This window comes from Halichoerus grypus, chromosome 10 (genome assembly GCF_964656455.1).
Source record: "Halichoerus grypus chromosome 10, mHalGry1.hap1.1, whole genome shotgun sequence".
In the NCBI taxonomy this organism is placed as follows: Eukaryota; Metazoa; Chordata; class Mammalia; order Carnivora; family Phocidae; genus Halichoerus; species Halichoerus grypus.
The window spans coordinates 26,171,211-26,197,059 of NC_135721.1; the positions used below are offsets into that span (position 1 = coordinate 26,171,211).

The following is a 25,849-nucleotide window of genomic DNA, read 5'->3' on the forward strand; positions in this document are numbered from 1 at the left end:
TTTCTCTGGACATCTAATCCTCTGTTTTGCCAGAAGTAATTTATTTTAAAGAGTTTTCATTCTGAGAAATTAGAAACCTAATATTTGGGGGATAAACCATAAAGTTCCTTGTGCTGCAAGGAGCTCATATCACAGTTGAATAACTAGACTCCAGGTCTTTGGAGAGATTCATGCATTCTTTTCCTTGTCGTTTATAGCATGAAATGTCTTGTGAATACCTCACTTTGGTGGGGGGCTCTTTCAACTAAATGGCCAGTGGGCCTGATGGATCTGCAGGGTACTCTGGGGCAGCTTTTCCCCATGTCTGTTCCTTGGCACCCTGACTGGTATACCTGTGCTCTGGGCTGTGCCTCTCGTTCTTGCCCTTTGTTTTTTGTACCCATCCTAGTAGTTAAACCCTGTCTCCTGTTGCTTTATTTTGCTCAGTAGTTGCATGTGGGCATTCTTCAGCTCTCACAAACAAGTGATGGAGAGTACGGATGAGTATATGCAGAGGTTAAATTGGCTTTTATGTGTTCTAATCCCCACTTTTCTCGTTTAGAGTTTGAAAGAAAATTGAACTTCTGTTCATTTTAAGGGAGGAGGAGAGGGATAGTTATTTGGGGTAGGAAAAGGGTGGACACATACTTGTTGCTTCTACTCCTGTGGCAGAAAGAAAAACATAACTGCTGTCACAAGGGAGAGTAGAAGCCCCATCGAAATATATTTTCTTAAGCCATGAATACTCCTGAATTAGTATACCTGCACTGTAATGGAAATAGTTTATCTATTTTGACCATGATGGTTTCCTAGGTTTAAATTATAATCCTTTAATTTAGATTTAGATGGTTTAGAGTCTTCCCTTATAGTGACCACCTGTAAACTTGGCAGCCTGTAGAGAGCATTGCCAAAAATATCAGGACACCAAGTAAAACATCTTTTCTAACCGAAATTGAGATCAAGTATATCTTTGGCTGACCAATTCTAATCCCAGACTTGTCTAGGTCATTGAGAAATTACATGTTATGTTTGTGGGGGGGGTATAATAATATAATCATAGGCAAGTGAATTGAGGGAATGAATGAAATTACTTTTTTTTTTTTTTTTGGTCCCATATTATCTTTTTCAGGAATCTGGGTTGGGATTTGATAACCATCAGTTTAATATGTCAGTATCAAACCTGGGGTAATATGTTTGGAAAGGCAGGTCCTGGGGTGAGGAAAGTCTGTGGTTGCTTAAAGTTGAGGTTTTAGATATGAAACGCTCTATTCTTTTATTCTCTATTCTTTTCTATTCAGTTCTATTCTCAAGGGGAGATCAGAGAAGAGATCCAACAGGACAGGTTTTTGGAGTCCAGAAGTGGTAGGTGAGGTCCAGCTAGAGCAGAAGACAGAGATCTACAGAGGTTTCATCTCTTGACACGGAAGAAAATGAGCCTGGGTTACTTGAAGGCTAAGCTTGGGTTTACAGTCAGGAGTAGTGATTGCTGGAGGCCATAATCCGTAGTGCCTGAGGATCTGCAAGCAGGAGGGGGCCTGTCAGTCAGAGGGAATTCACGGGGGCTTGGAGGATGGGTGTGGACTGAGGTTTGGAGTGGGTATTGTGAACTCCAGCTCCAGAGAGTGCTTCCTCATCATGTGTGTTGGGAATAGAGTCCTTTCCTTGCTGTTAAGGAGCTCACGGTCCCGTAGAAAGCATACGGACACACACACATTCACACACACAATACTATTTCCTTGTGATGAGGATCATGGGAGAGGTTTTGCAGCAGGTGGTCTGGGAGTTGAGAGAAGGATGACTTACCGTTTCCTTCTCCATCAAACCTAAACCCTTTGTTAAGACACTCCATCATATGGGCCCATCTACTGCTTGCTTGGCCCTGTTCTGTACTGTTCTCCAGCTGATGCCTCCTGCACTGTGTGGGCCACTTGCTTCGCTGCCCCCTCCCCTGACTTCCCCCGTGCTCTTTCTCAGCTCCACACTTACTTCCTCTCACCTCCGTCTGGCAAAGCCTCCCTTGAATTGTGAGATACAGTTTCTTGTTCCAAGAGCTTCCCAAGAACTCTGATGATAGCCAGCATTTATTGAGCACATACCGCGTTCACAGCGTGTCAGGTGTTCTGCAGACACGCTCTTGTAACAGGGGTGAGGTTCAAATCATGACTCTACAGCAGAGACACAGGGTGGTGGGAACAGAGCCAGCTTTACCGTGGGGCAAGGTTGCGTGCTGTCCTGGGGGTTATTCTTTTTAGTACTGAATTGTCGGGAGGTCTGGGGGAGGTTACTGGGCGGAGATGCCATTGGGAGGTGGGCGCCCAGAACCACATCTGTTTGCCATCTGTTCTGTAAGAATATCAGCACGTTTACCACGGTAACACTGTGCTCGTGGTACTTACCTGCCAAAGTGACAACTAGTTAAGCGAGACTCAGACCTTGAGCCTGCACCTGTCTGACCTTCACAAGTGATCGTGAGCTCCTTACCACTGCACCACTCCACACAGCTGGTGGGTAGTCATGTAGAGTCTTGGGTTTACCATTTCCTCTGGGTCTAGCCTATTTCTCTAGCTAGATGGCTCTCTGATGGTAGCTGACCAAGGGTCACTTGGCAAGTGTATGTTTTACTTTTTTTAAAAAATTTTTTATTGTTATGTTAATCACCATACATTACATTGTATGTTTTACTTTCTAAGAAGCTGCCAAACTCTTTTTCACAGTGACTGCACCATTTTGTATTCTTCGCAGTAGTGTGTGAAAGTTCCAGTAGCTCCCCATCCTTACCAGCACTTAGTAGTGTCAGGTTTTCTTTGTGCCATTCTAGTAGATGTATAGCAGTAGCTTACTGTGGTTTTAATGTGAATCTTCCTAGGTTAAACATGCTGAGTGTTTTTTTTTTTTTAATCTGCTTATTTGCCATCTGCATATTTTCTTTGAAGGGTCTGGTTCTTTTGCCCATGTTTTTAATTGGGCTGTTTGCTTTCTTGTTAACGACTTCTTTTTTTCCTTTAACAGAAGTTCCTTTTCAGGGATTTGTTAATTAGGTTTTCAATGCATTTGATATAAACAGTTTATAAAGTGCTTCAAAGGAGATGCTCTAGGAGTGGTTGCCAAGGAAAACGAAGATGGACTTTGGTTCTGACTGGGGCAGGAGTGGTGAGGATGTGCTTTCCTCAGTGTGGTTTTGAAACAGGAGGACAGAAAAAAGGGAGAAAGAGAAAAGAGCCAGAAAGCACAGGAGGGACTTTGATCTTCAGTCTAAAGAGGAAAACAGGGATTTGTTTGGTTGCCAGTGGAAGCTGGGAGGGTTAGAAATGCCAAAGCGATGGTTTACTCTGAAAAAAGGAGTTGAACAACAAGAAGAACTGTCCATCCTTTTCTGCCCAGAATTGGGTAAGGCCAGACCAGTGAGAGGTTGCTACCAGTGAGCAGTGAGGTCAAATTATTTTGTAACCTAGAGTGAGTGGATATTGAATACTTTGAGGAAGGGTAAGAATGCCTTAATTTATGCCTATATATTGACAATGGGTATGTATTTTCAACATCTATACTGGGATGTTAATTTTTTTTTTAACATCAGTTGGCGTATATGTGAGCTTCTGGGAAGGAACTGACTATAAGGCTGACTCACTCCCTGCCTGTCACCGGACTTGTGAGCCTTGTGACGTTGGAAGAACCAACCAGCTGTCTTGTACTGAGGTTCAAGGCTGGCAGGGCTTTGGACCCCGCCCCGCCCCCACCCTCAGCGTTGTCCAACACTGTTGTGTATTTGAGTGTTTTTAGGGGGTATGGTGACATGGCCTCTTTTAGGCTCTACGGGAGCTCATAATCCCCAAAGGCAGTGAATCTCTGTTCTAGGGGGTGTGCTTCGTGAATTGGTTGTGGTGATGGCGCAGCAAACGCTCCGTGTCTCAGCTTGAAAACATTACGGCAGGAAGTCCTGCGTCAGATGAAATTAGGTGCACATTAAAGTAGTGGGATTGAGCCCAGAGTCTTCTGCTTTTGTAGAAGCAGCTTTGGTTCCCTTCCTGACATAATTAACAACTAGCCAAGAAAAAACTTTTTTCACTTATTAAAAGTACTCCAGATAATGTGTGTTCCTGATTATGTAGCTATAATTATAAAAAAAATTTATAGTGTTTAATAAAAAATAAACCCAGCTTCTAGGGTGGGCTGAATTTATGTGCTGTACCATGCTCTGTATTAGAGAAGACAAAACAGGATAAAACGTTCTTGAGAAGCTAAGGGCCCTCTAAGCAGAGCATGGAGCATGAGAGCAGTCGAAGGGGAGAACAGCTCAGGTATTAGCTATGGATGGATGGGTAGTAGTTGAAATGCCAAAAGGGGAGGAAATATAAGGAGAAATTGGGCTAAGCATGCTTTACCTGGAGTGTTCCTATAGGGGAATAGATGCAAGTAAGTTTGAAAATGCAACATAGATAACATGCTGGTTTGGAAAATGTATCTGGTGGTGGAGGTCCAGGTGTGTTGTAGAGCAGGAAAGGGGGCGAGGGCCAGGTGACTCCAACGACTCATAGACTCTGGGTTCAAAGTATAGATCTCTGCTCCATTAAAAAAAAATTATTTTCCAAATGTTCAGAAGGAAAAGTGCTTCGACCTCTTATTGAGTAGAGTTGTTAAAGGAAAAAACAGTTTTTGTTTTCTTTTTTTACAAACTACAACGGATGAACCCTGAATAAGTTGAGAGCCATAGTGTTGTTACCAGGCACCATTTGGGAGTGGTGGATTCAGAGAGGTGTTATAAAGAGAACAAAAAAGCAATGAGGAATTTGGAGGCAGCTGAGGATTTCAGGGGGCCAATGGTCGTCTCGGTGGAAAGAGATGAAGAGCATTTATTTAGTAGAAGGAGGTGTATGACCGTAACTGAACCCATTCCTTAGAGTATAAGCCAAGTGCTGGCAGGAACGACAGAGCCAGAACCAGGAAAAGATTTTGGAGTGCAGTACCGATCCTCCAGATTCCTCTTGGAGGAGAACAGTATTGTTGGTTCTACTAGTAGAAGAAGACAAGTTGACCGGGTTCGAAGTGGTTGTAACAGTGAAAATCTTGACCTGGTACGTGGATGTCGACAACAGCACTTTCTAGAGTAAGGTGCTCACACTCCAGACCTGTGTACGACATTCCACTGGGATGCAAGAAAACAGTAGACATTCTGCTTATATTTACTTCTGTCTGAAGATAGGAATTGTCAGCTTTACTAATAGTCAAGCTGCAGATTGCCCCCTGGTGCCTTCTGTACACAAAGGTTAGGAGCGGGGCTTGGAGCCCCAAGGCATTCCGGGGGGAAGAGTGTGCACTCTGCTGACAAGGGAGGCTGACTCTGGATAGAGGTGTATCTCTACCCAATTAGGTAGGTTGACAGATTACAGCATCTTAAGTAGCCAAAAAATCTTACAGCACATCATAATGGCATGGGGAGTGATCCTTATAATCTCTGCTGCTACAGAAGCTCATGGGAGCAAATTACCTAAAGGAGTTGTTGAATGTGGATTAGGAATTTTTCTTGCAAAGGCAGGCATTTCAAAACTTTTGGCCTTTTAAATGATACTTGGCTGTGGTATCATTACCCCACAGATATTTTAAAAACTAGTACACATAATCTGCTTTCAAAGTAAAGGTGATAAGTTAATAAGGAAGTGAGCTTTTTCTTTTAACCATCTTGTGCTACAAAGTTGAACATCTGTAAAATAAGTACGGACATGCTTCGATTGTTAAATGGTTTTCATTGCGGAAAACAGTAGTTGGGTGTTCTGTAAACTCTTTTTTAATATTTGAAAATCTTAAAATCTTGCAAACAAAGGGTTTCGAACCCAGTGATGATTTTTGTCAAAATGGAACATTTTACAATTAGTTTGCAAGACCAACTGACTGACAGGGAAAATGGAAAGTTGCTAATTTTAGTAAGGAAACCTTTGAGTAATCAGTGTAGGAGACTGAAACTGGAGAATTAAGACTTTAAGAACAGTTCTGCTATTTGGATCTTTGTGTCTGTGTCAGGTGTCGTTTTTAAGCTAGAGGAGATACTGAAGCTAAATATTGAAATACATTGTACTTAGGGCGTTTCCAAGGTCTGATTCCACGACAAAGAGTTAAACCAAGATTTAGAAAAATAACAAAGCACATTCGGTGGTAGAGTCACTGAAAGAAATGTTTTTAGTGAAAAGAAAAGGGATTAAGAAAAGCAGAATTCAGGGGCGCCTGGGTGGCTCAGTCGTTAAGCGTCTGCCTTCTGCTCAGGTCATGATCCCAGGGTCCTGGGATCGAGCCCTGCATCGGGCTCCCTGCTCGGCGGGAAGCCTGCTTCTCCCTCTCCCGCTCTCCCTGCTTGTGTTCCCTCTCTTGCTGTCTCTGTCAAATAAATAAATAAAAATCTTAAAAAAAAATAAAAAAAGAAAAGCAGAATTCGTTTTGGAATTCTTAATTTCATCTTTATCTCAGCCTTCTAAAATGATGTGTTTGAGTATGTTTTAAATGTATGTGTTAATGCAGTAGAACGTGTGTATTGGGGGTTTGACTGAAGTTGTCTTTTTTCCCCCTCCTTTGATACGGAACATGACTCTAAACGTTGGGAGGCCATTGGTCAACAGAAGGAAAGCTGCTGGGAACTTTCTTTTTTTTTTTTTTTTTTTTTAAAGATTTTATTTATTTATTTGAGAGAGAGAATGAGATAGAGAGAGAGAGCATGAGAGGGGGGAGGGTCAGAGGGAGAAGCAGGCTCCCCCCTGAGCAGGGAGCCCGATGCGGGACTCGATCCAGGGACTCCAGGATCATGACCTGAGCCGAAGGCAGTGGCTTAACCAACTGAGCCACCCAGGCGCCCCAAGCTGGGAACTTTCTTACAAAATCATCCTGGTCTCTGAGGGATCGGGGGATGTTGCAGGGATTTGAGTCTCTTCTGCCCTGGAGTGGGGGCACCAGTGGCAGAGAAGGAAGAAGACCTAGCAGCCTTCTGGAGGATTGAGGTGGGGGGGACCCTGCTCATTTGCAGGTTGGAAGGCACTACCTGGGCTAGGCTGTGGGGAGGGTGGGGTTGTCCTGAAGGAGGCAGGACTGTGTCCTGTCCTGCTGGTGAGGACCTGGCATGCCGGAGGACGGGAGGAAATGCCTTGCAGAGGTTCTGCCTGGCCTGTTTTGGTTTCCATCTCTGGCAGCAATGGTTTTGATCCTGAATTCTGTCTTTAGAACAGCACTGCCCAATAGCAATATAATGTGAGCCACATGTGTATTTTTTAAATTTTCTGGTAGCTGTATTAAAAGGTAAAGCAGATGAAATTATTCAATAACATTATTTAACTCCAAATATCCAAAATATCATCTCATCATGATTTGTTTTTTTTTTCCCCCATGCTAAGTTTTTAAAACCAGTTGATACTTAACAACACCTCGGTTGGGATTAGCCATGTTTTGAGTGCTCATTAGCCAGTGCTGGTGCAGCTTTAGAGCATCATTCAGAAATGTTACAGCAAAGTTAGAAGAAACCTGGAGATCATCTAGCTTGTGGGTTTGGGGGACTGGCTGGCTTAAGGATCTTCTCCTCCCTACCTTTTTTTTTTTTAAAGTAAGCTCTATGCCTAATGGGCTTGAAATCACAACCCTGAGATCAAGAGTTTAATGCTCTACTGACTGAGCCAGCCAGATGCCCCTTCTATCCCCATTTTTAAAAAGCTGGAGTCCTGTATGTTTGTTTTTTTTTTTAGAAAATAGATTATTTATTTGAGGGAGAGCGCGCGTGCGCATGCATGCTTGTGCGAGTTGGGGGAGGGGCAGAGAGAGAAAGAATCCCAAGCAGACTCCCTGCCAAGCGCAGAGCCCAACTCGGGGCTCGATCTCACGCCCTTGAGATTGTGACCTGAGCTGAAACCAAGAGTTGGATGCTCAACCGACTGAGCTACCCAGGCGCCCCAGAGTCCTGTATATTTGTAAAGAATACATAATAGTTAACTGATTTGAACACTTCTGGTAGCCAGCCATCAGGTGCCTTGTGTACAGTTTCTGGAATCTCAATTTTTTTTTTTTCCAGGCAGAGAAAGACAGAGTTACTACTTTTTACCTTTTGACAGTGACTCGATGAAGAGAGGTTACTCTACATGTAAGTTCATGCAGATGTCTCTGTCACCTGCACGTGCACAGGGTGGTGTGGAAGAGCTCAGGGCTGGGGGAGTGGGGGGAAGGCCGTAGACTTGGAAAGAACACTAGGGCCTAGAACGTGAACGTGGTCGTTGGTCGTGGTGTTACGGTCAAGTCTGAGGGAAGGCGCGGGGAATGCCGTACGAAGTGCTCTTACAAACCGCGGAGCGCTCTGCAGAGTTGCCGAGTGAGAACTGAGAATGGAGAAGCAGTCAGGTAGCTGCCCCGTGCAAACTGGGGGGGTCCGGCCCTTGCCAAGATGGGGACTTCTCCAGACGGGCCTGTGAAATATTTGTACCATTCGGAGCTTGGGTTTTGTGATGACTCGGTTGCCTGCCAGGCTGCTCCTGGGTTCCCAGAGCTTGTGTTGCCAAGCTGTGTGACATGCGCGGGGCTCCGGGGGGTCTGCAGCCCTGGCCTGTGCGTGGCAGGCAACAGGGCCTGGGGGTGTTGGTGCCTCCTGACCAAAAGGCGGTGATTGCTGCTCCCACATCTCGCTCCGTCTCTGAGGCTTACAACCATCTCAATCCTAGAAACCTATCAGCTCTCCTCAGGAAATGTCGAACCCGAGGAGTTAGGCACATATTTTCATTTCCTTTTTGAAGGCTACAGTCTCTTTTCAAGTTTTACTTGAACAGTGATCCGTGGTTTGCGTAAGCTGTTTGGATTTTAAACATATGTGTGTACAAAGCTCGGGGTTAGCTTTGCAAGTCTCGGTCCAGTTTTACTCAAGTGCTTTTTAGGGCTGTAGCCTGGTCTTCTGCCTGTGCGTCAGGTGGACAGGCTGGTGAGGACTTGCAAGTGCTTTTCTGTCAAGAGCCACGAAACTGCAGCGTTCTGGGGGTGCAGTGGAGGGCTGTGTTATCGGACCATTGATATGGGAAATACGCATGAGCTCTTATTCCAAAATTTGCTGATAGCAAATACATGCACGTGTCGTATTTTGGAAAACTTAAGGTGAAAAATTTTTAGTGATGCTTCTTCTTTGAAAGAGGCCTTTGCTAATGTTCACTGTGTGAACCAATTTTAATGTTTGTACTTAGCTATGGTTAAATTAGGGTCTTTATTTTTAAAGATTTTATTTATTTATTTGACAGAGAGAGAGCACAAGCAGGGGGAGCAGCAGAGGGAGAGGGAGAAGCAGGCTCCCCGCACAGCTGGGGGAGCCCGATGTAGGGCTCGATCCCAGAACCCTGGGATCATGACCTGAGCCGAAGGCAGTCGCTTAACCAACTGAGCCACCCAGGCACCCTAAAGTAGGGTCTTTAAACATATTTAAACATTGTCTCTCCAAGAGTGAATGGGAAAATTTGGGGGGAAAACAGACAAAGCCCTTTTTATTGAAATCTGGGAGAATGAGTTTAAAAAAATCCCGAATAGTTAATGTCTAATATTATGTGAGGTAGTCAAGAACCTGATTTATTATTTGGCAAATATTTTTCACAATGAACTTAGGCTGTCTAGAAGAGAAAGACCAAGGTGTAGGACAAAACAGAAACTGAGATGCTAAGGGAAATTAGTTTATTGAAGAGATATTAATAATAAATGTTTTTCCTCCTAAGTGTTATTTTAGAATATGGCTTTGTTAAAATCTGTTATCTTGGATTCCGTGATCTTTGGGTTGCTTTCCCTTTTGAAATGCCAATCTCCTATTGAATTACTACCCCTCCACCTTTCCCCCCTTATAGTTGGGCTAGAGGGACTGGACTACTCTTTCGATGCTGGGGCAGGGAGGAGGGATGAGCATAAGAGACGGGTGTCCATCGGTGATGTCAATGGACCAACCACTTTTGGTAGGATACTCGCCAGAAACCTCAAGCTCTCTTTAATTTTCAGTTAGGACTTAATCCTTAATTATCTTTAGGGATAAACTAAGTTATGCTGTGAAAACAATTTCAATAACTGAATGTATTTATGTCACAGTCCAGTGTGGCACATGTGACTCATACACCAGCTCTTCTCCAGTAGGGAATCAAAGGCCCAGTGGATTCCGTTTTGTAACTGCTCATCTTGAGGTTCTTCACTTTCACCTCTGAGTACAGGAGAGAGGGGGAGAGAGCGGGGAGAGGGAGGGAGGGAGAAAGAGAGAGCTCTTGGAGATTCATGCCCACTCTTTTTTTTTTTGATGATGGGTTTTTTTGTTTGTTTTTTTTTTCGAATATACCTACAATTGCTTGCCTGTCACTCAGATTCCCATGGGGAGAATTTAGTGGTCCTAACTTAAATTCAAGGTAGGCTGGGAAATCGAATCCCTCTATGGGCCTGGGAAGGGGGGAAAAAAAAACACTGGCAAACACAATACGTTGTTGTCACTGCTCCACTTTGTTTCTGTGACATCCCCTTGACTCGTGGGAAGGTCACTCTACTTTGGCCCACACTGATGGGACTGCAGGCTGTTTGCCCTAGAGTCTTCGGCTCTATTCTGCCCAGTTGCTTGTTTTCTTCTCTCCTGTTCTGACAGGCATACGGGTAGGGGCGCAGATCCCCCAGTGCACTGCGTAAGCAGATGCCCGACTGGGGAACAATCACCAGTCTCTCTGTGTGCTGGGAAATCCCAAAATCTGCAAGAGGTTCTATTGGACTATCTTCCCTTGCTTGACTTTCAGAAAGACCCAGTTCCCTACAATGTGACTGACTTGATTACTCTCTCCTGTATTCTTTTCTCAGTCCTCTCCTTTATAGTTTGGGCTTGGAGTTGGTGGGGGGTTGGGGGGTGACATCCAAGTGCCTTTCAGATACCTCTTGCATAGGGGAAGGGGGCGTTTCTTTTATGGAAAACGAGAGGATTTTCTTTATAATTCCCCAAAATCATGAGTTACCACAGAAACAGTTAAAAATTCTGAATCTCTTAAAATGATTTTTCTTCTGGGAATATCCACAAGGTGCTCAAATGTTTATTCAGTATATTTCAAAATTCCTTGAAGTATCGGCATATTTTATTTCAGTGAGTTAAGATGGAGTATGAGTCACCATGTAGTAAATTTGACTCAAGTATGTGATTTATTAATATTATACAAGCTTTATTTTGGAATAACTTTAGATTTACAGAAAAATTGCAAGGATAATACGGGGACTTCCCATATACCTTTCACAGTGGTGCTTCAGATGATGATTTGAATTAATTTTAACATACTCACTAAGAGTTTTTCTTAACGTTAACATCTTATTCAATCTTGGCAAATTTGTCACAACTGAGAAATTAACATTGGTATACTGCTGTTAACTAAGCTATAGATTTTATTCAGATTTCACCAGTTTTTCCATTGATGTCCTTTTTCTGTTCCACGTCCAGTCTAGGATACCACTTTGCACTCGGTTGTCTTGTCTCCTTAAGAAACCCTATAATCTGTTACAGTTTTTCGTTCTTTTCTTGTTTTTTATAAACCTTGACACTTCTGAAAGTATTTTGTAGTATGTCACTCAACTTGGGTTTAATCAGTGTTTTTTCGTGATGGGACTGGGGTAATGGGTTTGGGAGAAAAATACTGCAACAGTGAAGTTCCTTTCTCATCACCTCAAATGAGTAGGTATATGATAGGAACATGATTTTACTGGTGATAATCTTCACCACTTGCTAAGGTTGTGTCTCCCACATTTTTCTACTGGGAAATTACTTCTGTTCCATTCTTTCTTGCAAGTCACTAAGTACCATTCACACACAAGGGGCGGGGAATTAAGCTCTACCTCTGGGGTGTATATGGGGGGCTATCTTTGTATTTTATTCTGAACTCTTTTGTAAGGAGTACTTGTCCCTTCCCCCCATTTAATTATTCAGTCCCTTATTTATATTATTTTAGCCAAAATACTTATTTCGTTCAAGTTATTCCACCTTTGGCCATTGAGAGCTCTTTCTGGTTGACTCTTGAGTAAGAAGAAACCTAGGAATGTTTCCAATTACTTTAGCTTGGATAAATTGGGACTTCTCCACTTCCTCAAAGTGGTAACTGTACATGAGAAGCATTTTATGATCTTTGTAGGCCAGTAATAACCATTTATAAGGAAATATATAGAAATTTGCCAATGTTTATGAAAGTAATAAGCATGTAGTAATATAATTATCATTAAAAGCTATCTCAAAGAGATAAATTCCTGCAAAAGACCATTGATAATAGATTCTTAGGGCCTTAGAGGAAATTAGAAGTAACCACCCTACCTCTTATATTTTATAAATGAGTAACGAAAGCTTCCAAAATTTAAGTGATTTGCCATTATACAAAGCCAGTTCTAACATTCAGTTTCAGTAACTTATAAGCCTAGTTCTTTCCACTGAATCAACACAGTTAGTCTTCCTCTTGTTCTTTTTTCTTTTACAAAAATGCATACTCTGGAACATTTTGCAGATAACAGAATCATAGTTGCTACAAATTATAAATATGCTAGAGGATGAATTTTGCATAGGTGACATTCGTATTTGAAGTTGATACCTTGTATCAAGAGCACATTAAAAACTATTGAATTTCATATTTGGGTAAGGTTTTCAGCACAGAAAACCAATGTTTCAGGTTTTTTGGATGTCCTTTGATGTCAGAAGTTCTGTTTAACTGGTACTAATTCAATTGCTCTTATTTTATTTTGAGACTGTGAGCTTTAGTATAAAGGTAGCAGGATAAAAAGCATTTCCTTTTATGCTCAGAAAGTGACATGGCATGCGTGCATTGAAATGACAATGCTACAAGGAGAGGATAGAAAATGAGTGGTACCAGCTTGTTAACTTTACCTGTGGTTTATACAAATGTAGGTGTTTATCTTATTTTCACAGCCGTATACATTCACTGCCACTTGATGTTATCCTTACAAGTGATTACCCTTAATTAACTTGGCCTTACAGAAGGGGAAGGATGATGTGAATTTCATTTAAAAAAAATTTTTTTTTAAAGATTTTATTTATTTGACAGAGAGAGACACAGCGAGAGAGGGAACACAAGCAGGGGGAGTGGGAGAGGGAGAAGCAGGCTTCCTGCTGAGCAGGGAGCCCGATGCGGGGCTCGATCCCAGGACCCCAGGATCATGACCTGAACCGAAGGCAGATGCTTAATGACTGAGCCACCCAGGCACCCCGTGAATTTCATTTTTTAAAAGGCAGCATTAGGTAGTACAACATTTAAGAAGTGTTTTGCCTATGCCCATAAAAAGCTATACCATTGTGTTGATGGATTTGCTACTTTGTGTCCTGTTAAGTATAAAATGTGACCATACATTTTGGATTCCAGCGTCTTTTCTGGTTTGTTGAGCACACTGGTGCTTAAGATGATGATTTAAATTAGTTTTAATGTACTTGGGTAACCAAGCGTACAGTGCTTTGAACCCACTAGCAGAGAAAAGAAGAGGACTATTCCAGCCTTCCCCACTAATGAGACCCATAAATCAACAGAATGCACATGGAAACTTCAGGGAGCCTTGGGATCTAATTTCAAACACCTTAAAGGGACTCCTTTTCTTGGGTTCAGACTTGCTAGGACCATGGTGCCCAGGGTAATGGCTGAGCCGAAAAATCTACATACAAAACGGAGAACTTCTATAGGACGAAAGCAGCTGAGCCACACGCTCTCGCGCTTAGCCTTTGGACTGGACAGGCTTGTGTGGTTGGGAAGTCTGGGCCTGTAAAGGTGGAAGAGTGTTCAGTATTGGTATTCATGTACTGAACACAGGCTATCTGAGAAATCCTAAGATGACTGCAAGAGGGAGAGTATGTTCCTTTCAGTATATAATTATAGTGGGCTTTTGAAACTAACTCTGCAGCGTTAAATTTGGAGCATAAAAGCTTTTCCACTGAGACAGAGGGAAGGAGTGGGAGCTTTAGAGCATCAGTTGGACACCTCCCTAAAAGAACAGAGAAACGCCTTCTAGACTTCAGGTACATCTCGTGCAAATATGAAGACAGGCTATTTTTAGGCTTCTGGTGGCCTTTCACTCCATTCTTAAAAACAAATAAAACAGGCAAGAGATGTTTGGAATAAGAGAGCCAAGGTCTCTAGATGTTGTTGGTTCAGGCAGCGTCAGAAATTCTTAGCTCCTCTCTTGCAAGCTGACTTTGGACTGTACACATAGGCCTATTTTAGACAGCAGACTCCATTTTACTCCCACGTACTTCACCCTTACGCTCGTCAGCTGCTGACCCCCGGGATTATTTAAAGTCTATGTGCCGGTGCATGATGGGATGAGAATTTAGGGTTCCGAAATGGTGTTAGAAGTGGGCTGAGAAGAGATGACCATGTACTAGGGATCCTTTCTTGTTTAATTTTCCCCCTTGAAAACTCACTGGAGTCCTGAAACACACACAGGTACTTAATTCTAATAACTGGAGGAAATTATTTGCATACAGGGTAGGTTTCTATGGATTTTAGTCACATTTTATTTTTGATTGTTACTGGGAACCGTTTAAATCCAAGGCATAATGGCATGATTATTTTGCCCATAATTAATTTGGGTTGTGTGTAAATCGTCTTAAGGGGCGCATGCATGCACTGCATGGGTAGGAGTGGGCTGGGGTGGGGATGGCTTTTAAATGCCATTGGTTGCACTGAATTTAAAATTCTAGGTTTTTTTTTTTTTTGCAGAAATACATTTATGATGGCTAAAATTAAAATATTTGTGGTCTTGAAAAGCAAATCGATCAGAGACAATGGATTATATTCATATTCAAAAGAAAATGAGGGGGTCAGAGAGGCTTCTGGTTTTGAAACGAAAAGCACCACATTTGTATTCTTTTAAGACTCAGGCTTTATAGCTATTGGAATTGTTTGGTAGCTTTTTTTTTTTAAATTAAAAGTGACATTATTTAAAATGTTTTCTGAAATGGCTCTTGTAGACATCTGAACAAAACTAGCCCTAGCCTTGTACTTGATTATATCACATCAGATCATAGGACTTAATAAGGGTGTTTTGCCTAGTCCTGAGATGGAGAAACTGGTGTTAGTGGGGCATGTTCCTTTCACTTAGGGGGATAATGGAGGGATAAAGTGATCAAAGTGGTTATGGAATATAATTTAGTCTATATTTATGAAAGATTTCATTTTCTTAACCGAGCATCTCATGGTGGTAGTGTGTTCATAGATCTATTTCATCTACTTGATTGTTTTCAGACTGAGATGTAGATTATCATTATTATTAATGTTACATTTTAACTATAAACACTTCAGCATGCATATTATTAACTAGAGGTCAGTATTTGCTTATAGATTTTTTTGTATCCAGTGTACATGCACTGAAATGAACAATTCTTACATGTGTACCCTTTGAATTTTGAGAAATATCTACACTCATGGAACCCAAATTTGATTGAGATAGAGAACTTAACCCTACCTAAGACTTCTGTCAGCCTTTTCCCACTCAGTCCTACCCTCTGTCTGAGAGACCTTGACTGTTCTGATATTTTCACCATAATTAGTTTTCCCTGTTTGCAAACTTCATATAAATGAGTTTATACAGTGTGCGCTCTTGTGTATGCCTTCTTTTATTCACGGTACTTTTTTGGAAATTCACTCATATTGCCATCTGCCTTTTTATTGTTGCGTAGTATTCCATTGTATCAATAAACCACAATTTGTTTAGCCATTCATCTGTTGATGAATACTTAGGATGTTTCTAGTTTGGGTCTATTATGAATAAAGCTGCTATGAACATCATTGTGTTAGTCCTTTTGTGGACATATGCTTTCAATTCTGTTGGGTAAATACCTAGGAGTGGAATTTCTGTGTTGGAAGGTAGGCGTATGCTTAGTTTTATAAGAAACTGTTACGATCTTTTTCCAAAGTGGTTTTACTATTTTAACTCTCCCGCAGAGAAAGAATGAGAGTTCTGTTTGCTCCATATATACACCAACATATGGTATTGTCAGTTGTTTTAGTATTAATTTTTCTCAGTGTGTAGTGGTATCTCATTATGTTTTTAATTTGCATTTCCCTGATGACTAATGATGGTGAATGGCTTTTAATGTACACTTTGGCCATCTGTATATTTTTCCTTGTGAAAGGTCTGTTCAATCTTTTGCACACTTACTAATTGTTTTTTCTCTGAGTTGGAATTCTTTATCCTGGATACCAATCTGTTTTGTCACACACACCATGCATTTTTTTCTCCCAGTCTGTGGCTAGCCTATTAATTTTCTTACTGTGTGGTGATGAGCAGAAGATAGTGATTTTGAGGTCTAATTTGTCTGTTTTTACATGGTTGATTTGTGTGCCATTTAAGAAATCTTTGCCTATTCCCAAATTATATACTTTCCTATGATTTCTTGAGAAGCATTATAGTTTTAACATGGTTAATGTAGAGTTAATATTTGTGTGTAGCATGAGGTAAGATCCAGGTTCATTTTTTTTCCCATACTAATACCCAGTTGTTCCAGCATCATTTGTTGAAAAGTTTTTTCCCTCCTTTGGGGTGCCTGCTGTCAAAAATCAATCAACTGTGTCTGTTTGAGTCTATTTGGTAGTTTCTAGTCTATTTTATTGATCTGTTTGCTGATCCTTAAGCTAGAACCACACTGTCTTGAACACTGTAGCTTCAAAAGTAGGCCATCAAACACAGTTGTGTAAGTCTCCCAATTTTGTTCTTCATTTTTTTTTTTTTTTAAGATTTTATTTATTTATTTGAGAGAGTGAGCAAGAGAGAGCAAACACAAGTGGGGTGGAGCAGCAGAGGGAGAGGGAGAAGCAGACCCCCAACTGAGCAGGGAGCCCGACATGGGGCTCTATCCCGGACTTGAGCTGAAGGCAGATGCTTAACTGACTGAGTCACCCATTTTCTTCTTCATTTTCAACATTGCTTTTTGATGTTTGATTTGTAGGACCTTTGTATTTCCATATAAATTATAGAATCAGCTTATCACTTTTTTTTTTAAGCAAAATAGGAGTTACAGTGGGACTATAATTTGCTTTGTATTGAAGCTAGAATTCTTGGTGTTTACCAGATGAAACTATTTTTATAATAATACTAAGACATTGCTTGCTTTCACACTCTCAATTTCTTCAGAACGTACAATAGTCTTTCAGAGGCCACATAATGTGTGATCTTGTAGTAGACTGAATGCAGAAGCAGGTAGGAAAATCCAGCTGTCTTTTATTATGTTAAATATGAAAGATATTTGCAAAAATGTAAAAACAATGCCAATATTCTCAATTTTACTCTTTTAGGAAGAATTTTCATAAAAAATTGTTAATGTTTAATGAGTATTAATTTTAAATGAGTTGTAAAATAATTGTTTTAAATTTCTCATGGTATATTTGATATTATCCATATAAATTAAAGTTTTTTGGTTCCCCCCATTATTTTTAAGAGTGTCAAGGAGTCCTGAGAAAAAGAATTTGGAAACTGCTGCTATAGATCCAATTTGGGATATATGACATCTTAACAGTATTCATTCTTCAAATCTATGAACATGGTATATCTCCACATTTATTTACATTTTTGTATTTTTCAGTATAGATGTTCAAAAATACCTTTTGGGGGTGGCTGGATAGCTCAGTTGAGCATCTGGCTCTTGATTTTTGGCTCAGGTCATGATCTCAGGGTGCTAGGATCCAGCCCCCTGTTGGGCTCTGTGCTCAGTGGGGAGTCTGCTTGAGGATTTCTCTCCCTTTTCCTCTGCCCCTCCACCTCCCTTCTCCCCGCCCCACTCATGCACATGCTTGCATGCTCTCTCTCCGTCTTTCAAATAAATAAATCTTAAAAAAAAAAAACCTTTTGGTAAATGTGTCCCTAGGTATTGTATGCTTTCTGATGCTATGTAAATTTTCCGATGGTTTGCTAATGTATTCAAATACATTTGATTTATATTAGGTGACCTTGTATCCTGCAAATTTGTGAAATTCAGACCTCAGTCTAGTAAGTCACATTTCAAGAACTGTGAAGAGTTTGAACTGTTTTCCTGATTGCAAGCTAAAAGTTCAGCCTCCCACAGTTTTGTGGATGCTGACAGAAGATACGAGAATTCTTAGAGACAAAGGACTTTATTAGTCATGGTACAGCAGGCAGCACAAACTTCATGTTCATTTTCATTCCCGTAGCTCCTAAGTCCCATAGGGCCACTGACTTAGTGGGTTGGTGTCATGGGGGGGAACCCTGAGCTTAGGACACTCCATTCTCAACAAGAAGCTGCTGACAAATTTTGCCTAACGTTTGCCCCAGAGAGACCTGTTCATTTTCCTGGGCAGCAAACAAATCTTTTTTGCTCCAGATGGAGACACTATCTCTATTGTTCAAGGCCGCGTGCTTTCCAGACATCCTTGAAAAGATTATCCAGATGCTGGTACAAGACCTGCAGAAACACAGCAGACAGTGTTTCTCCTTCCGATTACCACTGTAGGGCTTTTTTTTTTTTTTTTCCCTTCTGGTTTTCCTGATTCTACCCTTTAAATTTTATCTTTTATACAGATGCTTAATCTAATAGTTTCCCAGACCTTGTTTTGAAATATCACTTCACTACTCCCTGGGGACTTAGTTCTGTAGTCTTGAGTTTAGGGTTCTCTGATACCTTCCTTAGTCCTGCCTTGTTTATCTAGCCTCATTTCTTGTATTCTCGTCAGTGATCTTGATGCTGACTTCGACTCTTTGACTTTTCTTGAGGCAATTCGCTTCCCTGGCATGTTGTGTCCCTTCTGCTTCTCCAAACCCTACCTCTTTTTCAAGATATAGATCAAATCCCTGTTCTGTTATGTACTTCCTCAACCTGTTCACTCTCCCTACAACCATTAATCTTTCTCTTTTCTAAACACTATGGCATGATTTAACAGCCATATATCTAATACATACATAGTCAATTGCAATTACTTAATTACAGAATGAGAGACTATCACTGTTCTAGAAAAAGGCAGAGGTTAACTATCTTGTGTTTCTTTCACTAGACAATACTGGTATGATGGCTCTCTACTTATGCTAATTTTGTTCTCCCAAATAACGTATGGATTGATTTTTATGCCCTGTGTGTTGTTCAGTGCCCATTATAGTGTTGGGAACTTGGTAGATGATTTAGTCATGAATTCAGCAACTAAATATTTATAAAGTCTTTACATTTTAACCTCAAGAATGGCTTCTGAAACTTAATCAGCTATATGGGGAATGTGATTTGACTTATGGGGTGTACAAAAAGTTCTAAAATTTTGAAAATTTTTAATTGAATAATTGCCATACATTTAGTTTCAGGTATACAACACAGTAATTCAATATTTATACATTACAAAATGACCAAAATTTTTATGTTGCCAGCATTCAACATGCTTTTGAGGGAGAGCAAAAGAACAGGAAATTAAAAAATGAATTAGAGCTCTAATTGTTAATTCTATTCTTTTTAGTTGTACTGCTAACTGTATGTCACTTGAGGGAAGTCAGTTCGCCTGTCTACTTTTTACGTTTAGTAAAATATGGTAAAATATGGTAGCAGTGTCTATTTCCCAAAGGTCTAAACACCCTGTAATAAGTAAGTGTTGGGGAAATACTGGGCTAGGTGGCAGTTGGAATGGTATGTTGGCATACAGACTGCTATTAAAAATTAATGAACTGTTTAGAGTAGTGGTTAAGGATCAGACAGACGAGTTCAAATTCTTGCTCTGCTCTTTACCAGTAGTAGGACTGATGGGCAATCACTTAATGTGTTTGAACTTCAGTTTTCTGATTGAGGAATAATACCTATCTATTTCATGTTACAGAGAAGATTAAATGTAAAGCTCCAAGATCATTATCTGGGACATCAGTTGTCAGTCCATAGATTGTGGTGGTTACCATAATAGTAATCATACCTGTAATCAGACATCAGGAAATTTGTCATCTGAGTCTTCTCTGAAGGTAAATGGACTTGACCTAGGCAAAACTATGAAATGGGCAAGGCTTATCTGTGGCATCTCTAATTCCTCTTTTCTTCATTCTCTGTTGACCTCCCCTTTCCTCCTTCATAGACCTAGTGGCATTCCACTTCCTGACTACTTCCTCAAAGGGAAAAGTTAAGACTCTGATAGTGGGTGGTGTCACTGTGCCGATGGAACCAAATCTCATGTAAATCAGAGGTTGACAGTCAATGGCCAGCTGCCTTTTTTATTTTTATTTTATTTATTTTTATTTATTTGACAGAGAGAGACACAGCAAGAAAGAGAACACAAGCAGGGGGAGTGGGAGAGGGAGAAGCAGGCTTCCCGCTGAGCAGGGAGCCCGATGCGGGGCTCGATCCCAGGACCCTGGGATCATGACCTGAGCCGAAAGCAGACGCTTAATGACTGAGCCACCCAGGCGCCCCTCCAGCTGCCTTTGTTTGGCCCAAGAGCTAAGAAGGTTTTTTACATTTTTGAATGACTAAAACAAATCAAAAGAATAATCGGTGACACATAATGTGATTGTATGAAATTCAAATTTCAGTGCCATAAGTCAAGTTTTATTGGAACACACCCCTGCTCATTTGTTTACATAGTATCTACAGCTGCTTTCTCAGTACAACAGCAAGGCTGAGGCGTTGTGACAGAGGCTGTATCGAGCTGCTGTTTGGTGTGCTACAAATCATGATGCAGGTGTAACTTGACAAGTGTTTTGAGTGCCCTGTGTATCTCTTTACAGCCACAATATCCCTTTGTTATTCAAGGAGATGGCAAAGCACTGTGTTTATTATGTGATGAGACCGTGCGGTCAGCAGACCAAGCACTCAACACAATGTGCCCTACTCACAGGAAAGCAGCAGTGAGAAATGAGAATTTAAGACCAAATACCTCATTATGGTAGAGTTTCTCTTCCTGACCCCTAAAATTAAGTGAGGCTGCAACCAAAGTAAGTTTTCAAGTGGCTTGTTAGCGCAGTCAGAAAAGCTAGTTACTGGTGGTGAGTTAATGAAGTCATGTTTCATTGTAGCAGTTGAAGAAATATGTTAAGAGAAAACAAAGTTGTTCATACTTTTAGTGTTGTCTAGGAGTTGAGCTTGGGCTTGATGTCAGCAGACAACAAGGCAAACGGTTTTCCTTGGTTCTTGATGAGTCCACAGATACGAACTCTGCTCAGTTGTTGTTTACTTGGATGAATGTAGAGTTGAAGTGATGGAGAAAGTTAGTGTCTGTGAACGCTCTGTACAGAACAGCTACATACAGGAGAGAATATTCTCAAGGAAACAAAACATAGTTTCTACTTCAGACTGTACTGAATTCAAGATGGTTTATGACAGGTGATAAAAATGTGTGGCTCAGGGGTGCCTGGCTGGCTCAGTCAGTAGAACATGTGACTCTCGATCTCGGGGTTGTGAGTTCGAGCCCCATGTTGGGTATGGAGATTACTTACACATAAAATCATTAAAAAAAAAGTGTAGATCAGAAAAAGGTGTACTTGGATAAATTTACAGAGCTTGTGAAAATATAGGGTGTTGGAAGTCTATGATTATTGTTTTTATCATCAGGTACTTTGGAGATACTTGAATTTGTCTTCTGTTATTGAACACAAGTGGTGCCAATGGTAGACTTACTTAAGTCAGTGGCTTCTGTGAATTTTTGTCAGGGGTAGAAGCTGAATATCCTGATTTGCCCGACCACACAGCACTTGGAGAGCTTAGCACTGGTAAAACTGTGTGTGTGTTCTGTGAATTTTTAAAATTTAGGGCCAAGATGAAAATTCTTCTGAACAGGAAGAACTGCCTTCAGCCACTAATACTGAACACCAAAATTAGCTTTTGGAAGTTAGCTTTTGTTGCAGACTTGATAATGAGCTAACATAAAACTACAACTCAAAACAATGCTTATAATGTGAAACTTAATACTGAAGTAGTTATTTAGATAAATGACGTTGTTTTAATCACTAGCAATGTCAAGCCGCTTTATGTACTTCCTATGTTGTCTAGTTAAAATAAGAAATGAGATCTCTGTTCTCAAACCAGTTTGTAGTGCTTAAGTTTTCTTAGCTCAAATGAAATACCAGCAGTGCTTTTCAGACCTCAGTGCAAGTACAAAAGGTATTTTCCTATGTCAAAATCCATTTAACTGTGCAAATTAGAAGCTTCCACCTAATTTCACTTGGAATCTGCAATATGATGTGCTAAAAGGAAAATATCAGGAGAAGAATCTAATAGAATTTCTTAAATGCGGAATATAGTTAATTAAGATCATACTCGTGGATCAGTGTTACATATCTGTGTGAAAAGAAATTTTCAAAGATGAAATACATAAAGTCACAGATCAGTATTAATAGGTAAACATTTGCCATTGATTTTGATGATAGGGAATGTTAACTTTGAACCCCAAATAAGCAGCTCGTCATCTCCCAAATACAATATCATTCCTCATGTTAGGAGACTTGTATTACAAATAATTATATTTTATTATGTTTTGAATTTTGTCAGTATAAAATTTGTGGGAAGCTTTTTTTTTAAGTATCCCTATAATGTCCTTGATATTCCCTCTTGGCCCACAAAGACTAAAACGTTTCCTCTGTGGCCCAAAACTGGAAAATTCTGCTAACCTCTCATTTGTATGTGTTTATTTATTCTGTATCCATATTCGGGGAATGAATGCTTTTGTGTCCTGATAAAGATCAATGTCAAAAAACCAATAGTGGTAAGGGAAATTTTGTGTGAAGCTGAGGTTCTTTGTCTGGACGTGAAGCTCACTTAAACTTTAGTCTTGCTCTTACGTAGTATTAAGTTGTCTAGGAGAGGACAGAGCACAAAACAAGGCTTGAGATTCCCTCTCCCTGTACCTGTTAGGTGTCCTTCTACCCTGAGGAATGCCCCATTCGAGGCCTGGTTTCTGAGAGCTTGGACTGAGGAGAAGGAGGAAGAAGGGGAGGAGGAGGACAACCTGCCGGCTCTGTGCATGGATCCCTCCCTGCCAGTCCTTTGGCCCCCACCCTGTCTGCCTCTCTTTCTTCTTCTGTTCAAGGAAATACATCTCTAATCTGTCAGAGATCCAGCAGCCATTCTTGTCCTTCCCTCTGGGTGATCCCTTTTGGTGCGGAAGATGGTGTTATTTCCTTGAAGGCCTGGACGAGTCGGAGCTGCCTACCCCAGAGTTCCTGCTGTTTCCTAAAGCTTCCCTGGGAAGAAGAGGGAAAAGGAGGCGGGTAACAGTGACCCTGGTGCCTTTGACACCCCTGGTGAGTGTGCATGTGTGTGTGTGTACACATGCTCACGTCGGGTCTGTAAGTCCTGGGTCGGGATTATTCTCAAGCTTCCCGACCCAGGATCCCGTGGCCCAGGCTTCTGCTGACAGACCAGTTTTTTTTGCTCACAGAACAAACCTATCAAGAGTGACCACGGGGCAGTTTCAATGTTTGCCTCTCAGTTTCCTCTTTCCTGTCCACAGAAGCCCATTGTCATTACTCTTCCGTGCAATTTTAATTTATCTGGGTTATTTTGGGGTGGGGGTAGAGCGCTTCTGACTGAGAATGCCAAACCCTCCTCCCACGTGCTGGATACAGCCCACAATCCAAAGGAAGCTCTCGGAGAACTTGGTCTATTGATCATGTCGAAAGGGAGCATGGCATGTGGGAAAATGACTCATTGGTGTGACTTCACCATTGCCCTCATTTTAAACTTCTTACAGGGAGAGCATAACCTAGTTCTGACAAAGATTCTCAGCCAGGGCCGGGCTTGCCTTTGACTAAGTGATGTGTCACATTCTCTCTGCCGGAAACTCACATTCTTAGCACCAGTCCTCATGGTCCTGGCAAGAAACCTCGTTGGAGAGGTGTTGGTATTTGGGAGATTTATTTATTTTTTTTCCAGCTGCCCAAAAAAACAAACTCAGAAATATCTTTTTTTTTTCCTTTGCAAAGTTTGTTGGAATAGTTTGTCATTTCTCCATCTGGAGTTGTTTGTTGTTGGTCTGCCAACGACGGTTTGCCGAGGGCCATGGCAAGGTGACTGTGGCCCCGAGGGAAGGGTAAAATAAACCGGGGCAGCGTGCCTGTCTGGGAAGGGGAAACCTCAGAGCTGGTGTTCGGTGGTGGGTGGCTAGCCGTGGCTGGTGGCCACGGGTCCTCACTCTAAGTGTGGCTGGGAGTCGCTCAAAGAAGGCCTTGAAGTGATGCCTGCCCGGTTGCTCACCAAAGTGGATACTTCCTCACTGTTGTGTGGTTTCGTGCCAAGAGAATGCCTAAACTTGCTAGCCCTCGCTGAGAACTTCCCAGCCCACAGTGGGAACTTCCCAGAAGCCCGAGGACCACTCCTAATTTACAGGAAAAGGAGCTCCTACTTCTTTATTCTTCCAGCTCATGGAAGAGGCATGTTCTAACAGACTCCTTCACTTCTAATTTATAGATCCTGTGCAAGCAGCCCCTTGAAGGCAGGGGCCTTGCTCCTGTGTTTGCCCCTACTCTTAGCTCACAACGGACCCCGGTAGGGAAGGCAGTGTGGTATGGGGTATCCAGATCAGAACTCCGGGCTGGTCAGTAGCTGTGAGATCGTGGCCCAGAGTGTTGATTTCTCTGGGTATCTCCTTGTTATTCAATGACTAAGTTGACTGAGAGATTGTCTAATGCAGTGGTTCTGATCCTTGCTATACATCAGAAACACCTGTGGACTCTTGAGCCTGCACATACACATGATTGGGGTCACCTCCTAGGCGGGTAGAACCTGGGGAGTGAGTATGTTTCCAGAATTCTTTGTGGCCAGGTTTGAGGACCACTGCCTATAGTCACATCTGTCCATTATGAATAAATTAAAGGACTAACTAGATAGATAATAGGAGCAAAGACTGGCTAGTTAAAGATACTTCAAATGAGGTGTGTTAACATGTCTTAAGTAGGACCTTTGGGCAGGTTTTAAAATTACTGAAAATGGAGTGAGGTGAAATAGGATACTTTTTTTTTTCCTTAATAGAAACCTCAGGATTGTTTTGTGCTCTGGCATGTGGATGAAATGGAATGAAATGGAAGAACTCTGAGGCTAGGGGACAGGGAAGATGGGACTATAGCTTAGGGACAATAGCAAAAGAGATGGCAGAGGAGTCCTGAGCACAGGGTTGGAATTTCTGGTTTCTACAAATGCTGAAGGTGGTTTTTACATTTTTGATTTTCAGATCTCTGAGTTAGACACCGAGGGGTGTTCTGATATAACACAATTCTGTTTAGTACAATATGTTATATCTTACTATGGGCTGGGCTCTGGGCTAGATGCTGGAGGTTCTCAGAAGATGAGAAGCTCAAAAGAGGGAGACAGGTTTATGAAAAAGTAACTAGAATACAATCTGCTAAGTGCAGTCATTTGTGAGTACAGAGGAATAATTTACTCTTGGGAATGTGAAGTGATCAGGGAGGGCTTCACAGAGGAAGTGTGCCCCAGTAGTTTTGAAGGCTGGGTAGGAGTTGACTTGGCATCCTGGGACAGGTGGATGTGCGAGGGAGAGGAATCAGGATGGAGGGGCAGCAGGTGCAGCAGCATGACTTAACAAGCTGAGCTCCAAGGACTACAGATGTTACTTGTTTGTGAAGTGGAGGAAGCCTTAGAGGACCAGGCTCATCTTCAAGGGCTCTGGGTTCCAGACTTGGGGATTTGGGTTTTGTATCCTAGATTTTTGAAATCTTGTAAGTGGGAGAGGGACATAGTTAGGTCTTCTGTTTAGGGAGGTTATAGTGACTAAGTAGACAGAGGCCAGCTGAAGTCAAGTTGGTAAAGCTTGGTAATTAAATGTTGGGAATAAGGAGAGGAAGTCAAGGCTGATTCTTAGGATATTGGCTTGGGTGATAAATGAAAGGTCTTAACACTATTTGACATATGCATTACAGGGAGCAGAAAGCAGAGGTATTGGTTGAGAGGTTGAAGAGATGTCTGGAC

The 25,849-nt window shown here is 41.5% G+C and overlaps 1 protein-coding gene across 6 annotated transcripts in view; it reads left to right on the forward strand.

Moving 5' to 3' along the window:
- The window catches only part of LTBP1 (latent transforming growth factor beta binding protein 1), a 389,022-nt gene that overhangs the window by 69,839 nt on the left and 293,334 nt on the right, over positions 1 to 25,849 (forward strand). The window lies entirely within an intron of this gene.